Genomic DNA, 5,270 nt, shown 5'->3' with positions numbered 1-5,270 from the left:
CCCGGGGGCTGCGCTCCCCTCCAAACCTGCCTTCCTCCGAGGGCCGGGCCGGGGAGCCCGCGCTGCCTGGTGATCTTGGGCGAGGCCGGCACCCCCTGAATTTCCGTTTCTCTCTGCGGCTCCCCGCCTGCCGGTGAGGCCGCTGCCCCTCCCCTCGCGCACCCAGAACCCGGACGCTGCTCCCCATCCTACACGGTGCTGACACGCGCCCAGGGCGGGGAGGGTCCCGCTGGTCGGAGGCAGGGTGCTCAAGCCCCACTTTTGTCCTCTGCACCCGCAGAGCTATGGCTGGAGAAGGTGCGGGAATGTGGCCTGGGGTGCGGGTGGGGGTGGGGGGCGCAGGAGCTGAGCTGGGACCCCAGGCACTTTCCACCTTACCGTCTGCAATGGCCCCCAAGCCTCCCAGCCTTCCTGCCCAGCTGGTCCAGAATTGGGGGGGCGGGGAAGGCAGGGCTTGCAGAGTGAGCATCAGTGGCGGGTCACCCCTCCAGGGGCCCCTGTCGCCCCCACCCCCCCAGCAAAGGAGGGACAAACCGGCCTCCTGGCCCCGCCCCACCCACCATCCGACTCCCCTTCTGAGGTACCAAGTCCACTGAGGCCTCTGCTTTTTAAAAATGTGGTTTTTTTATTGATCTCAGAGAGGAAGGGAGAGGGAGAGAGATAGAAACACCAATGATGAGAGGGGATCAGCTGCCTCCTGCACGCCCCCGACAGGAGATGGAGCCCGCAACACCGGCTGTAACCAGGGCTGTAACCAGGGCACTTGCCGGACCAGGAATGGAACCCTGACTTCCTGGTTCATAGGTCGATGCTCAACCCCAGAGCCATGCGCTGGTCCCTGCTTTTACTGTGGCCCATCCTTCCCCCTCCTTGGTCCCAGGTGTTGGCAGTCACTGCGCAGGTGCCCGCAGGCCCTGGAATGGCTCCAAGGAGCGGCGCGGCCAGGGCTGTCCCAGGACCACCTCCTGGCCGGCTCCCCCTTCCCAATGCATCTCTGTCTGGAGGAACGGAGGGGGGCCGAGACCCCCACTCTGCCCGTGTGCGCAGATGGAGGGGTTCTGAAAGTGCCGTTGGAAACCTGGAGAAGCTTCTGAGGGTGGCGGCACCCCAGGGGGGACGTGGGGCAGACCTCCGTTCCCACCAGGGCCAGGTCTTGGGTTCCAGGGGACCTTTGGGTCTGACGGAGCCTCCCATCCTCAAAGCGTCCCCTCGCCTCCGGCCTGCGGTGCTCCCAGCCACCACCTGTGGACAGGATCGGGCAGGACAGGCTGGGTCGAGTAAAGAAAGCTGAGTCATGGGAAGGGCATGCCCGCCAGCCCTGACCCCTGCCCTGCGGTCCAGGCTCCTGACCCCGCTCCCCTCAGGAACCTGGCACACAGCCAGCCCTCACTCTCCTCCACACCTGCCCGACTCCAGGTTGGAGAAGCAACCGGGGCAGCCAGCCACTCCCTCTGCGGCCCTTTTCCCTCACATCTCTTCCAGCTCCAGAACAATTAACATATTAACCAGCTCCCAGAAAAACTCACCTATTAACTGCCCGGCCAGCCCGGCTGTGGGCAGAGGCCAGACCCCAGCCAGCCTGCCCGGCCCAGCCTGACCCAGCTGGGCTCCCTGCCCGGGGTGGGTGTTAGGATTGGCTGTGAAGAAGGGGCGGGGGTCATACTCATTAATCACTCCTCCCCCACTTCCCCCCTCTGCTTTATGGGTCTGGATTGGCCTGTTCTGGGCGTATCACATAAAAGGAGTCATGTGCCAGGTGTCGCGTGTGACAGGCGACTTTCACTTAATACAGCTGCCCAGGCTCAATCACTTCATTCCTTTTTTTGTTTTTTTTGTTAATCCCCACCCGAAGATATTTTCCCAATGATTGTGGTCCACAGGATGGCTGAGCCAAACCGGCCAGGGCACTTAATTCCTTTTTATGGCAGAATGATTCCATCCATCCATTCCACTGTATGGATGGACCACATTCAACTGTTGATGGACATTTAGGTCATTTTTCACTTTTTTTAATTTAAATTTATTTTTATTGATTTCAGAGAGGAAGGGAGAGGGAGAGAGAGAGAGAGAGAGAGAGAGAGAGAGAGAAACACCTGTGTGAACAAGAAACATTGATTGATTGCCTTTTGTACATACCTGAGAGAGAATCATGGATTGGCTGCCTCCTACGCACCCTCCACTGGGGATGGAGCCCCCAACCCGGGCCTGTGCCCTGACCAGGAATCGAAGCGTGGCCTCCTGGTTCCTAGGTCGACGCTCAACCACTGAGCAACACCGGCCGAGCTCACTTTTTTCATAATTAATTAATTAATTTCCTCACCCAAGGATATTTTTCCATTGATTTTTAGAGAGAGGGAAAGACAGAGAGAAATACTGATGTGAGAGAAACACATCAATAAGTAGTCTTCTGAATAACCCCTGACCTGGACCCGGGCCAGGGAGGAGCCTGCAACGGAGGTACATGCCCTTGACGGGCATCGAACCTGGGATCCTGTGGTCCGCAGGCCAAAGGGTCTGATGCTTGATCCACTGAGCCAAACCAGCTAGAGCACTTTTTATTTTCTTAGAGAGGGGAAGGGAGAGAGAGAGAAAGAAACGCTGATGAGAGAGTGTGACATCAATGGGCTGCCTCCTACACGCCTCAACTGGGGATAGAGCCTGAAATCAACCCGGGGCCTGTGCCCTGGCCGGGAATCGAACCCGTGACCTCTCAGTGCAGGGGATCCCCACCAGTTAAGCCGCACCGGTCAGGGCCATTCCCACCTTTTTGCTGTCAGAACAACACATTGCTGACCTGTTTTTATTACTCTTGGGTACAAAGGCAGGAGGCAGCCTGCGGGTCACACAGTCCTTCTCTGTTGGGCCTTTTGAGGAACCGAGCACCACCCCAAAGGGTGAGGCCTTGCTCAACCTTCCTGTGCCCACCGCAGCCCCTTCCCATGAGTCAGCACCCACTGTGCTCAGCCAACCACCCGGGGCCGGCGAGGTGGGGGGCGCCCAGGGGCCACACAGGCTCTTGGCTTCCCCTTGGTTCCTCCTCCTCCTTTTTTTAAAAAATATATTTTTATTGATTTCAGAGAGGAAGGGAGAGGGAGAGAGAGAGAGAAACATCAATGATGAGAGAGAATCATTGATAAGATGGCTCCTGCATGTCCCACACTGGGGATTGAGCCCACAACCCAGGCAGTGCCCTGACCGGGAATCAAACCACGACCCCCTGGTTCATAGGTTGATGCTCAGCCACTGAGCCACGCCAAACAGGTGCCCCACGTGGTGCCCACCATTGGGGCATCTCTCACTGGACTGTCCTGGGACCCTCACAGCCCTGCCTCCAGGCTTTGATCTCAGGGAAACAGCTGTGTTGGGCCCCCTAACCCCTCGTCCCTTCTGGGAGAGCTGACCTCCCCCGACCAGAGTCCCTTACTGGTTGCAAGGCCCTGAGGGCCAGCTTGCTGCCTGGTTCACAGGGCACCCCTTGCTCCTGAGGGCAGAGACCATCTGCCATTCAGAGTCTGGCCCACGGGGGGTGGGGGGGTGGGGGGGGCATCTCTGTGCTCACATGACCCCTCCTCCCCGTTCAGTGGCCCCACCCCCTTGTTCATGTGACCACTCCCTCACATGGCCACACCTGTGTTCACTGAACCCCCCATCTGGGTCCCCAGGACTCTGCCAGGGGCGTTTTGCCACCTGTGCCCGCCCCCTCTGGAGGCAGCTCACAGGCACTTGCTGGCTGTGAGGTTTGGGGACAGCCTATGAGCAGAAGGTGCACCTTTCTGGTCCCCGCACTCAACGGGTCTGAGAGGGGTGGCGGGGGGAGGGTCAGTTCTTGAGTTTGGGAGACGGAGGAGGCACACACCCCTATAAGAGGGCAGTTGGAGCTGGCCCTGCCTGGGAGAGGGGCCATGCTGTGCCTGGGCCACCTTTGGGGTCAGTGCTGGGTCAGGGTTCATGCTGGGGTTGGGGTGGGTCAGGGCTAGGGGCCATAGATGGTGAGCGGTGGCGCTCATTGTTGTTAGGATTTCGCCTTATTTTTTAAAAACATATTTTTATTGATTTGAGAGAGGAAGGGAGAGAGAGAGATAGAAACATCCACGATGGGAGAGAATCATGGACTGGCTGCCTCCTGCACGCCCCCACTGGGATGGAGCCCACAACCCGGGCCTGTGCCCTGACAGGAATTGAACCCTGACCTGGTTCATAGGTCGATGAGCCACACTGGCCGGGTGGGCCCTTGGGTTTTTACAGACACACCATGGGCCACTTTACTGGGACTGAACCAGTACCCTATAGAGCACATGTTTTGATTTTTTGTGTGTTTTTTAAAATATATTTTATTGATTTCTTACAGAGAGGAAGGGAGAGAGACAGAGAGCTAGAAACATCGATGAGAGAGAGACATCGATCAGCTGCCTCCTGCACATCTCCCACTGGGGATGTGCCCGCAACCCAGGTACATGCCCTTGACCGGAATCGAACCCGGGACCCTTCAGTCCGCAGGCCGACGCTCTATCCACTGAGCCAAACCGGTTTCGGCCAGAGCACATGTTTTTGACCCGCAAAGCAATGGGGAAGGGAGGGTGTCACCCCATTTTATAGAGAAGCAAACCCAGTCCCAGAAAGCCAAAGCAAGGCAGAAGAGTAGCTGGGATTGAACCCCGGCTCTGCCACAGCAAGTCAAAGGTCGGGGTCCTCCCAGCTCCTCCGTGGGCCAGGCTGTTTCTGTTTCTTCCCGGGACAGGCTCCCTCGCCCACCTCCCCTGCGGCCTGGCTGATGGACCTGCGGCTGACCGTACTCCTCCCGACCTCCCCAGGCGCTGCCCTCACGCACAGCCTTCCTCAGGGTCCACTGGGTTGGGCGTTTGTCCAGCACTGGCAGGCCAGCTCGGGGCCCAGCCCTGGACGCAGGCATGCCACCCGCGTGGGATACACAACGGACAGCAGGGGCCGGGCCGGGCTGTGCAGAAGTCCCAGCCTCCGTGCCCATCACTGCCCCGGCCCCACGGTGCCACCGCCGGGCGGCGGAGCACACGCTTTGTCTCCACTTGGGGCAGCTGTGCCTCTTCGGCCCTGACGCTCAGCCGCGGGGACGGTGTCCCGGCTGCAGCACCGGTTGCCTGCCAACGCGGGTGTTTCCTTCTGAACGTATCTCTGGGCACGCGAATTAAAGCACACACGCTGTGCGTGCACCGCGCGGGCAAATTCTCACAGCAAACCTGGCCACACCCGCGCCCGCGCAGATCCACCCTCGGGGAGCTCAGCGGGTGAAGCCT

Source organism: Myotis davidii, unplaced genomic scaffold (genome assembly GCF_000327345.1).
Source record: "Myotis davidii unplaced genomic scaffold, ASM32734v1 scaffold211, whole genome shotgun sequence".
Taxonomy (NCBI): domain Eukaryota; kingdom Metazoa; phylum Chordata; class Mammalia; order Chiroptera; family Vespertilionidae; genus Myotis; species Myotis davidii.
This window is presented reverse-complemented; position numbering follows the sequence as displayed.